We start from the raw sequence: 13,262 nt of genomic DNA on the forward strand, positions 1-13,262 counted from the left end.
AATTATAGAGAACACACTGATGGTTACCAAAGGGAGGAGGGCAGGGGGATGGATTAAATGGGTGGTGGGGATTAAGGAGTGCACTTGCTGTGATGAGAACTGGGTGTTGTATGAAAGTGTTGAATTACTGTATTGTATACCTGACACTAATATTACACTATATATTAAGTAACGGGTATTTAAGTAAAAATGAAAAAAAAAATATAGGTCTGTTCATGCCGATATGCTCAGGTTGGGACAGAGCCACTCGGTGATTGGTAATTGCTACACCCAACACTCTTTATATTCTTATCATACTTTATTTTTCTTTTGTAGAACTTATTTCCACCTGCCGTATATGTTTTTGTATTTTATCTATCTCCATGATGGTAGTGACTTTGTCCGTTGTTCTTACTGCTCTAACTCTGTGACGTAGATCATTGCCCGATATATAGTAGGTGCACAGAACCTGTTTGTTGAATAAAATAGCTGATGACCAATCACCTCATTTTAAGAGCTACTGGTTCCTGCATAGGTGCAGTGAAGAAACAGAGAGGAGGGGTCTGCAGAGTTCCATCTGCAAGACCAACAGCATCACTGATTCGGTCTCTTGGGCAACACACAGGTACGATCCCCACCTTTTCCATGAGCTCTTCAGACAGCTCAGTTGATCTTTCCGAGCCTTGGGTTTTGGATCTGTGAGAAAAGAATAATTATACTACCATCATAGGGTTTCAGTAAAGATCAAACATAATAATATGTGTCCTACTGTTTTGTGGACTGCAGATCTTTGTTGTTTTAGCATGGCATTTTTTTTTGTGGAAAAAGAGAGATTTGGGACATCATCCAAACAGCTGTGCTCTGCTTCTGAAAGCCATATGAACTTGGGTCAAATCCTTTAACTTTTCTAAGTCTTAATTGCTTCACCTGGAAAGGAAGTTGTTATTAATGATCCTGAACATCCCATCCAGTTATGAAAGTCCGTGTCACTAAGGACTATATTTTTCTTTTCATGTTTCTTCCTGAGGTTTAGGATTATATAGGTGTTCTTCCAGTTTCTATGAAAATACCATAAAAGAGATTTAATATCAGGTATTTGCTTCATTTTCTTTATCACCATTAAGCATTGTCCTACTTAGAGTGACAAATTTACCATCTAACAGTGCTCAAGTTTCCAGTTATCTTTTACTACGACAGCCCACAGTGGCTACAAGGAGTGCCATTTCCCACATAATTACTGCTGTTGACGTGCGCCTCAGCACATTTGACAGAGGTGGCTCACTGTTACGGCAGGAAGGGTGCCAAGCTAGAGTGGAGTCCAGCCTTTCACACTGGTGTTATTCTGTCTTTGCAAAATGTGTCCTTCACCCCCCACTAAATGTGAGAGAGCAAACTGCTTTGCCTGTAGAGAACACTCTGTTACAGAGACTCTCTGTGGACAGCATGACAGCCGTGGGCTGGATTTATGGGTGAGCTGTGCTTACCAGGTTACCTCTTACACCTGAGGCTGATGAAACCCACAGCTCACCTTAATGTGTCTGGACTCTACAGACTCCACCGTGGAGCCCACACATTCTTCTAAGAGGCAGGCCGAGAGGGTAAGGGAAGCTGCTGCAGGCGTGAGGTATGTGATAGCAGAAGATGCCGTTATGGGGAGAGACACCTCCTTTAGGGCATGGCCTTTTTTCTCCACATAAGAGAGGGAGCTTGCCTCTGTACCTGTCTCAGTTCCGGCTGGGGTTGCTAAATGGCCACTGGGCATGAAGCTCCTGCAAACCTGCAGGGAATGTAGATAGAAAGCTAGCAGTGTCAATGTCAGAGATTTAGGTGGGATAGGTAGAGTGACACTGAGACTCCAACGACCAACTGGAGTTCAAGTTCCATAGATTTTAATCGATTAAATTGTTTTAGGGTTTGCCTTAATCTCATCATCCAAATTTATATAGGTCTCTTTCTCATTTCTCCCTTAATACCACCCTAAATTCCAATTAGGCAAATCTTACAGCCTTTAATAAGTCACCTTGAGCTTCACCTGTGTTGTTTTGCTCATGGGATGCCTCGGGTATAAAGGTCTCTCTCCTTTGCCACCATCCATCTAATTCCCGTACTTCTAAGATACAGAGAAAATCCCTTCTGGCCCATTTGATTCAACAAACCATACAAGTTCATCCTTTTCCTGAACTATTACTATGTTTTATGCTCATCAGATTTCATTCATCGGTTATATGGCCCTCTGATGTCAAGGTATCCTTTTTTTTTTTCTTGTAGCTTCTCATAATCTCTAATGGAGTGTTGGAAACACAGTGAGTCTATACAGATTTATTGGTTATAAATATCTAAATGATTTTAACAATTTTTTCTCTCTAATTCAAATGAAAGCAACTTTGATCCCAAAACTACCTTTCATTTATTTTGAATTCTCTTTTTAAATCTGTTGAGAACCATGTAAAGATCCTATTGTAGAGTGTGGTGTATACTAAGTGCACAGTAAATATTAGCTTTATTAACCTCACCCTCACTGGCTTTTTTTCTCATGGCACAAGTTGGATGTCAGCATAGAATATGTTTCAAGCTTAACCCTCCCTAAACGCATGTGCCCCACATTTTTCTCAAAGGTCTCAAGGAGGAAGGGTAACCCTATTTCACCTTTCTTGGGGTCACTATCTCTTCTCTCTTCCCATCACCACCATAATATCTTTCTCTGCTGGTCAGTATTATTGCCAGCCCCTTCTAAATTTATTTTCCCTTTTTAACAGACCTCTCTCCCCATGCAATCTTCCACAGTTCATGAGCTGTTTATCCTTTACCATAACATTGCCAATTCATGAATAAAACCATCATGAGTGATGATAATTTGGGTGATTTTAAGTATAGTTCTTTTTATAATAATGACAGGCTCTTATAGCGATTTTTTTTTGTATACTTTAGAGAACACATTGATGTCATTTGCTTAGATTTTTTTGTTCCTGAATCCTTCCTAATCATTCTTTTGTTTTTTTAAAATATTTTATTTATTTGTTTGACAGACGGAGATCACAAGTAGGCAGAGAGGCAGGCAGAGAGAGAGGAGGAAGCAGGCTCCCTGCTGAGCAGAAAGCCTGATGCAGGGCTCAATCCCAGGACTCTGGGATCATGACCTGAGCTGAAGGCAGAGGCTTTTTAACCCACTGAGCCACCCAGGTGCCCCCTTCGTAATCATTCTTAATTTTATTTTATTTTTTAAGTAAGGTTTACATCCATTGTGGGGCTTGAACTCATGACCTCGAGATCAAGAGTTGTATGCTCCACCAACTGAGCTAGTCAGGCACCCCTCTTAATGCTAGATGTAAACAGAATGAGATTTTTTTTTTCTATTTAAAGAAATGTTATTTACCCCAAAGTAGTATATGCAACAGCTGTTTAAAAGAACCCAAAATAAAAAATTATAAAAAATTATAGCATCACAAACAGAAAGATTAATTTTCTTTTTTATTAACTCATTTCAGATTTTTAGAAAAGATTTTATTTATTTATTTGTCAAAGAGAGAGAAAGAGAGCGAGAGTGAGCCCAAGCAGGCAGAGTGGCAGGCAGAGGCAGAGAGAAAAGCAGGCTCCCCACTGAGCAAGAAGCCCAATGCGGGACTCGATCCAAGGACCCTGGGATCATGACCTGAGCTGAAGGTGGACACTTAACTGACTGAGCCACCCAGGCACCCCTCATTTCAGATTTTGAAACCAGCTTGAATTTCTTGTAAAAATTGATTGAGGGTGAGAGTGGAAGAATGTAAGCTATATTGAGGGTGCCTGTATACTGGAATTGTTAGATCCATTTGGAATTCTGGCTCTTCCATTCCCTAATTGGGTGACCTTGAATAATTTGTTTAACTTCCCCAGGCCTCAGTTTTCTCATATATAGAATGGGTATCATATAGTTTTGCCTACCTTGTAAGGATTCCATATTTTTTTTATTAAAAAAGACAACATAATGCCCTGGAATATTATTGCAACTCTGGAGTGATGATGTCAGCCAGGAGAAGATTTGCTTACTCCATGAGCCATCAATAATTTCCCAAGCAGCTACCTCAGGCTGACATTCTCTGAAGCTTTGAATTCACTGTATCCACAGTCCTTTGGGAGTTGCAGAGCTGAGACTTCATTAACTAAATTGTTTTCCTGATGTCTGGGGAGTTCCCTGTGAAAACCAGGGAGGAATATGAGGAGATTTGGCAATAAACAAAATTATGAAGAAGACAATTCATGATGTTAAATGTCTTAGCATTTACTTTTTCTATACCCATTGTTGAAAACTGTCATCTGCCTGGGGATGTGTGTGGCAGCAGCTGTAGTTAATTCTAGATCTGTCATTAATTCAGTTCATAGACACGGCTTCATGCAGAATATGGTAACTGGATGCCATGGTGATAAATGACAGGGGAAGTTCGGGCGAGAAATCAGGGAGCTCTAACATGGAGTACTCTTCTCATGCATTTACTCATTCATGTGTTCATTCATGCATCTAATATTTATTGAGGGCCTTCTGTGTTTTATGCACTGGCCCAAGTGTTTGGGATATGTAAGTTAACAAAACAATGTCCTGCTTCAGAAACTTAAGGTCTTAGAACAATAGACACACAATAAAGTAGAATGGATACACAAGGCAATGACAAGTGTGGGAAGATAGAAAGTATAGAGGGAGATGTACCTGAGCCTATGGGTCATGGAAGGCCTTTAGAGGAGTGCTATTTCAGCTGCGTAGGTAATAGCATGAGGGAATGAGGCATGTTTCAAGGCCAGCAAAGCACAGGGGCTTGCAAGAGTGTGCTGAGAATCAGGGCCTGTTAGGCAGGCTAACATCTTGTCACACCTTAAAATTGATATTTAAAAACTATTTGTTCAATATTTATTTCTTGAGGCCAGGAAGAAATTGATTTTTCTATTACAAAAAAATTATATGCAAAACACATTCACTTAGTAATTCACTTCAGCTGGGTCAAAGTAGAGTCGATATTGTGGAATTATTCAGTGAAACGTTCCCCCTTCTCTTCCTTTTCTTCAGTTGGTATGTGTTTTGAACCAGCGAACTTCTTGGGAGGTGTACTAGAAATGTAACATTTAGATAATAAAATAAACTACTCATCCCTGATAAATAGCACTATCCAATGTATTATTTGGTGTTAGAAATTCAGCTTACTGCCAACTTTTGGCTGTCACTCTAAATACATTTTGCAGAAATACTTATTAAGTCAGTATGTCTGGGGGATCAGGAGAACATTTTTATTTACATTTGGGAGTGCTGACTCCTTTTCCCAGAACCAACACCAGTGTCAATTTCACAAGTTAAACAAAACTTAGGGAACCAAGGCAGCCAAGTTCATTATTTCTAATTTTTTTAAAGGTTATATTTATTTATTTGGCAGAGAGAGAGTGCACAAGCAGGGAGAGTGGCAGAGGGAGAGGGAGAAGCGGACCCCCCCACTGACCAGAGAGTCTGACTCAGGGTTCGATCTCAGGACCATGAGATCATGACCTGAGCTGAAGGCAGATGCTTAACCAGCTGAGCCACCCCGGGTCCCCCAAGCCCAGTATTTCTAATGCATTCCAGTGGGATGAGCACCCCAGTTTGTCCAGCCCCTAATCCTGCTCTTAAACGAGTTAAGGGTGACTGGAGCAGGAAGTCCAAAGGAAAGAGTGTGTGGAACAGAACTGAAAAGGTAAGTAGAGTCCAATTCTGAAGGACCTTTTATGACATGTGAAGAGTTTGCAGTTTGTAAGAAATATGAAACCACTGAAGGGCTTTCAGGAGGGAGATGATGTGGCAACACTTTTGGTTTAGAAAGATCTTTCTTGCTGTGGTGTGATCTAAGCCATTGATGGGAAGCCACACTGATAGAGGAAGATGTACCAGTAGAATGTTGGGGTGATTGAGGTAAGAAATGATAGCAGCTTTGGCGCACCTGGGTGGCTCAGTCAGTTAATCATCAGACTTTTGATTTTGGCTCAGGTCAAGATCTGAGTCATGAGATCGTGCCCCTCATTGGGCTCCATGCTCAGCAAGGAGTCTGCTGAAGATTCACTCCCCATCTCTCTCTCTGTGTCTCTCCATCTGCTCGTGTGTGCACTTTCTCTCTCTCTCTCTCTCTCTAAAATAAATAAATAAATCTTAAAAAAAAGAAGAAGAAGTGATGGCAGCTTGAACAAAGAAGGCATCAGTAAGGATAGCGAGAAGTAGTTTAGGTCATGTCTTGATGTCTAGGTCGAAGCAGGGTCACTGCCAGTGCCAGACAAGACATTCTCAGGTGACCTTGTTAGCATATAACAAAGCTCCACGCCCAAGACTGGAGTTCAGGGGCAGGACTCCAGTCCCTGGGTGTAGGGCATGAGTGGTAAGAGAGATGAGACTTAAACAGGCAGGGTGTTAGAGTTTACCAGTCCCTGGGTGTAGGGCATGAGTGGTAAGAGAGATGAGACTTAAACAGGCAGGGTGTTAGAGTTTACAGATTCCCTGATTAAAATAGGGGTCTAGGCGATAGAGCTGACCTACCAGGTAGAGACTTTATTATAAGCAAAAGTACATGAGCAAAAGTAACGAGACACAGATAGGAAAGTACAGTTTGGTGAGGTTGTAGCTATGGGAGGAACTTGCTCTTAGGGCTTTTACTGTCACACTATTGTATCAACAGTTACTCGGAGAGAATTGAGAGACTAGGATACTACTAGCTGGTGATGGCATAATGTTTTACATATTCAGTCTTTGCCTCCCTCCCATTCATTCTCTGCACAGCAGCTAGAATTCTTAAATAGAAACCCGATCATTCATTGCTATGCATAAAACACGTCAGGGTCTTTTTGGATAAAGACCAAAATCTTTGTTAGGATCTACACAGCCTGCATACTCTATGTAGCACTTCTCACCTTCTAGCCTGTCTTTGAGGCGCCTGTCCCACCTTCAGGATTCAGCCACCAGTGTCTTTTTTCACTTAAAAAAAATTCTAAACAACACTGTGCTTATTTCAAGGCCTCCAGACATGCTGTGTCCTGTCATTGAGAATATGCGTCTCTTCACTTCCTTTTTAAGTTTTTGCCTAAATGTTGCTTCATCAGGGAAGTTCCCCTGTTACATACTTTCACAGATACCTCCATTTTCCTTTCATAGCCCTTATAACTGTAATTGATAATCATTTAGAAATGTTTTTGGGGTGCCTGGATAGCTCAGTGGGTTAAGCCTCTGCCTTCAGCTCAGGTCATAATCTCAGGATCCTGAGATAGAGCCCCGCATCAGGATCTCTACTCGGTGGGGAGCCTGCTTCCCCCTCTCTCTCTGCCTGCTAAACTCTGCCTACTTGTGATCTCTCTCTCTGTCAAATAAATAAATAAAATCTTAAAAAAAAGAGAAATGTTTTCTCAAAAAAGAAAGAAAGAAAGGAAGGAAGAAAGAAATGGAGACACTTGTGTGGCTCAGTCAGTTAAACATCTGCCTTCAGCTCAAGTCATGATCCCAGGGTCCTGGGATTGAGTCCTGCATTGGGCTCCCTGCACAGTGGGAGGTCTGCTGTCCCTCCGCCTGCTGCTCCTTCTGCTTGTGTGCCTGTGCACATTTTCTCACTCTAATAAATAAATAAATAATCTTAAAAAAAAAGAAATGTTTTCTCATATCTCTTACCATGAGTAGACTATAAACTCCCCGCGAGAGAAACCGTGTTTGCTTTTTTATTGTGGTATATCTTGTACTCTGCCCAGTGTCTGGCATATATCAGTTATCAACAAATCTGTGTTGAATGAATACTTAAATGTCGGGATTATTTTTAAGTACCCACTACTTAAGCTTCTGCCTTAATCTGAGGCATTGGTTTTTCTAATGGCAACACCAGGAGTTGCTCATCATTAACAGAGAAATAAGCATCTTCAAACTGGGAGGGACCTTCCTAATATCCCTTAGATTATATTGCTTAGGCAGTGCCTACTTTATTTAAGAAGAATGTGATCTCTGTTAGGCAAAGAGCAAGGAGAAAGGACAGAAATGTACCTAAACTAGCATTTGGAGAGAGGGGAATGGAGGGTAGGAAATTTGGCCACCTACACTGCTGCAGTGAAATCCCTGAAGATAGATATTCCTAAGCAGAAGGAGGATGTTTAATAGATATTCTTCTCCTTCTTCTCCTTCTTCTTCATTTTCTTCTTCTTCTTGAGGTATTAATTGAAATTGTGAGATGTTTTTCTCCTTGAATTTTCCCTCTTGTCTGTCCTCCATTCAACCAGATAACCAGTTCTATACATTCTTCATTTTTAAAAAAAGATTTATTTATTTATTTGAGAAAACACAAGTGGGAGGGGTAGAGGGAGGGGAAGAGAGAATCTCAAGCAGCCTCCAAACTGAGCCAGGAGCCCAGTGCAGGGCTGGATATCATGATCCTGAGATCATGACCCACGATCAAGACTTGAGCCAGGGGTGCCTGGGTGGCTCAGTGGGTTAAGCCTCTGCCTTCGGCTCAGATCATGATCTCAGGGTCCTGGGATTGAGCCCCACATAAGGCTCTCTGCTCAGCAGGGAGCCTGCTTCCTTCTCTCTCTATATCTCTGCCTGCCTCTCTGCCTACTTGTGATCTCTCTCTCCCTCTGTCAAATAAATAAATAAAACCTTAAAAAAAAAAAAAAAAAAAGACTTGAGCCAAACCAGGAGTCAGACGCTCAACCTATGTGCCACTAAGGTGCCCCTCCACACTTTCTTGCCACATAAAAAGTTTTTGGTAAGGTTTCTTGGTTTCTGTTTGCCCACCGAGGATAATAGAATTGAAAGACAGAGGAAATTGATATCTCTGTGTGAAACCAGGAGAGACAGAAAGTTTTCTAAGGAAACAAGAGTTTTCTCCACATTGTGGGGCTGGGGAAGAATGTTTGTTGGTCCTTGGACAGAGGGGATGCTCATGTCCTCCCTGGAAACACCTGAGAGTATAGCAGGACTTCAGAGGAAATATTCAAGTGATAAACCAGGTAGGTTAGATACTAAGCTTAGAATCCTAGCCCTGGTAAAGAGTCCCCTGTCCTGGGTTGCAGATTGCATAAAACGACAGGACCCATCCATATGTTGTCTACAAGAGACCCATTTTGAACCTAAAGATACACCCAGACTGAAAGTGAAGGGATGGAGAAGCATCTTTCATGCCAGTGGGCCTCAAAAGAAGGCTGGGGTAGCGATTCTCATATCAGATAAATTAGATTTTAAACTAAAGACTGTAGTCAGAGATACAGAAGGACACTACATAATTCTTAAAGGGACTATCCACCAAGATGATCTAACAATTATAAATATCTATGCCCCCAATATGGGAGCAGCCATTATCTGTTAATCAAGATAAAGAGTCATATTGATATGAATACAGTAATAGTAGGAGATCTTAACACGCCTCTCTCAGAAATAGACAGATCATCGAAGCAGAAAATCAATAAAGAAACAAGAGCATTGAATGACACATTGGACTAGATGGACCTCATAGATATATACAGAACATTCCACCCTAAAACAACAGAATACTCATTCTTCTCAAGTGCACATGGAACCTTCTCCAGAATAGACCACATACTGGGTCACAAATCAGGACTCAACCGATACCAAAAGACTGAGATTATTCCCTGCATATTATCAGATCACAATGCTTTGAAACTGGAGCTCAATCACAAGGAAAAGTTCGGAAGGAACTCAAACACCGGGAAGCTAAAGACCACCTTGCTTAAGAATGCTTGGATCAACCAGGAGATCAAAGAAGAACTGAAACAATTCATGGAAACCAATGAGAATGAAGACACTTCAGTCCAAAACCTATGGGATACAGCAAAGGTGGTCCTAAGGGGGGAAATACATAGCCATCCAAGCCTCCCTCAAAAAAATTGAAAAATCCAGAATACACCAGCTGTCTCTACACCTTAAATAACTGGAGAATCAACAACAAATCAAACCAACTCCACACATAAGAAGGGAAATAATCAAGATTAGAGCAGAGATCAATGAAGTAGAAACCAGAGATATAGTAGAATGCATCAATGAAACTAGAAGCTGGTTTTTTGAAAGAATCAATGAGATCAATAAACCATTGGCCACACTAATCCAGAAGAAAAGAGAGAAAGCCCAAATTAATAAAATTATGAATGAAAAGGGAGAGATCACAACTAACACCAAGGAAGTAGAAACAATCATCAGAGGTTATTATCAACAGTTATATGCCAATAAGCTAAGCAACCTAGGTGAAATGGATGCATTCCTGGAAAACTATAAACTCCCAAAATTGAACCAGGAAGAAACTGACAACCTGAATAGACCGATATCTAGTAACGAGATTGAAGCAGTGATCAAAAACCTCCTAAAAAACAAGAGCCCAGGACCTTATGGATTCCCTGGGGGAATTCTACCAAACTTTCAAAGAAGAAATAATACCTATTCTCCTGAAGCTGTTTCAAAAAATTGAAGCAGAAGGAAAACTTCCAGACTCTTTCTATAAAGCCAGCATTACCCTGATCCCCAAACCAGGCAAAGATCCTACCAACAAGGAGGATTTCAGACCAATATCACTGATGAATATGGATGCTAAGATTCTCAACAAGATCCTAGCAAATAGGATCCAACAGCACACTAAAAAAAATTATCCACCATCACCAGGTGGGATTCATCCCTGGGCTACAAGGATGGTTCAACATTCACAAATCAATCAATGTGATAGAACAAATTAATAAGAGAAAAGAGAAGAACCATATGGTCTTCTCAATTGATGCAGAAAAAGCATTTGACAAAATCCAGCATCCGTTCCTGATTAAAATGCTCCAAAGTATAGGAATAGAGGGAACATTCCTGAACTTCATAAAATCTATCTATGAAAGACCCACAGCAAATATCATTCTCAATGGGAAAAAGCTTGCAGGCTTCCTGTTGAGATCAGGAACATGACAAGGATGCCCACTCTCACCACTCTTGTTCAACATAGTATTAGAAGTCCTAGCAACAGCAATCAGACAACAAAGAGAAATAAAAGGTATCCAAATTGGCAATGAAGAAGTCAAACTCTCTTCGCAGATGACATGAGTCTTTATATGGAAAACCCAAAAGACTCCACCCCCAAACTACTAGAACTCATGCAGCAATTCAGCAACGGGGCAGGATACAAAGTCAATGTACAGAAATCAGTGGCTTTCTTATACACTAACAATGAAAATACAGAAAGGGAAATTAGAGAATCGATTCCATTTACTATAGCACCAAGAACCATAAGATACCTGGGAATAAACCTAACCAAAGAGGTAAAGGAACTGTACTCAAGGAACTACAGAACACTCATGAAAGAAATTGAAGAAGACACAAAAAGATGGAAGACCATTCCATGCTCTTGGATCGGAACAATAAACATTCTTAAAATGTCTATACTGCCTAGAGCAATCTATACTTTTAATGCCATTCTGATCAAAATTCCACTGATATTTTTCAAAGAGCTGGAGCAAATAATCCTAAAATTTGTTTGGAATCAGAAGAGACCCCGAATTGCTAAGGAAATGTTGAAAAACAAAAATAAAACTGGGGGCATCATGTTACCTGATTTCAAGCTTTACTACAAAGCTATGATCACCAAGACAGCATAGTACTGGCATAAAAACAGACACATAGACCAGTGGAACAGAGTAGAGAGCCCAGATATGGACCCTCAACTCTATGGGCAAATAATCTTCAACAAAACAGGAAAAAATGTACAGTGGAAAAAAGACAGTCTCTTCAATAAATCGTGCTGGGAAAACTGGACAGCTATATGTAGAAGAATGAAACTCGACCATTCTCTTACACCGTACACAAAGATAAACTCAAAATGGATATAAGACCTCAACATGAGACAGGAATCCATCAGAATCCTAGAGGAGAACATAGGCAGTAACCTCTTCGATATCAGCCACAGCAACTTCTTTCAAGATATGTCTCCAAAGGCAAAGGAAACAAAAGTGAAAATGAACTTTTGGGACTTCATCAAGATCAAAAGCTTCTTCACAGCAAAGGAAACAGTCAACAAAACAAAGAGGCAACCCACGGAATGGGAGAAGATATTTGCAAATGACAGTACAGACAAAAGGTTGATATCCAGGATCTATAAAGAACTCCTCAAACTCAACACACACAAAACAGATAATCATATCAAAAAATGGGCAGAAGATATGAACAGACACTTCTCCAATGAAGACATACAAATGGCTATCAGACATATGAAAAAGTGTTCATCATCACTAGCCATCAGGGAGATTCAAATTAAAACCACATTGAGATACCACCTTATATCACTTAGAATGGCCAAAATTAGCAAGACAGAAAACAACATGTGTTGGAGGGGATGTGGAGAAAGGGGAACTCTCTTACACTGTTGGTGGGAATGCAAGTTGGTGCAGCCACTTTGGAGAACAGTGTGGAGATTCCTCAAGAAATTAAAAATAGAGCTTCCCTATGACCCTGCAATTGCACTACTGAGTATTTACCCCAAAGATACAGATGTAGTGAAAAGAAGGGCCATCTGTACCCCAATGTTTATAGCACCAATGGCCATGGTTGCCAAACTGTGGAAAGAACCAAGATGCCCTTCAACAGACGAATGGATAAAGAAGATGTGGTCCATATACACTATAGAGTATTATGCCTCCATCAGAAAGGATGAATACCCAACTTTTGTAGCAACATGGATGGGGCTAGAAGAGATTATGCTGAGTGAAATAAGTCAAGCAGAGAGAGTCAATTATCATATGGTTTCACTTATTTGTGGAGCATAACAAATAGCATGGAGGACAAGGGGAGATGGAGAGGAGAAGGGAGTTGAGGGAAATTGGAAGGGGAGGTGAACCATGAGAGTCTATGGACTCTGAAAACCTACCTGAGGGTTTTGAAGGGGTGGGGGGTGGGAGGTTGGATGAACCAGGTGGTGGGTATTAGAGAGGGCATGGATTGCATGGAGCACTGGGTATGGTGTAAAAACAATGAATACTGTTACGCTGAAAAGAAATAAAAAATAAATTTAAAAAAATAGAAATTAAAAAAAAAAAAAGTCCCCTGCCCTGTGCATGGCATGGAAATGGCACAGTGGAATGCTTGATAAAGTCATGTGGTTGTAGAAAAATGTAGCTGTTACCAGTGTGGACAGATACTTAGTGACCAATATTGTAATGCCTCATCCTGGAGACTTAGAACCTCAGCACAAACCTGGGTATGGGAGAAAGCCTGGAAAGAACTGAGGTTGACTCACCAGCTTAGTGAGACTGGGTTCTCAGAATAGAAATTAGATGATTTAAACAAT

This window comes from Lontra canadensis, unplaced genomic scaffold (assembly GCF_010015895.1).
Source record: "Lontra canadensis isolate GAN:19392208 unplaced genomic scaffold, GSC_riverotter_1.0 scaffold40, whole genome shotgun sequence".
Lineage (NCBI taxonomy): Eukaryota > Metazoa > Chordata > Mammalia > Carnivora > Mustelidae > Lontra > Lontra canadensis.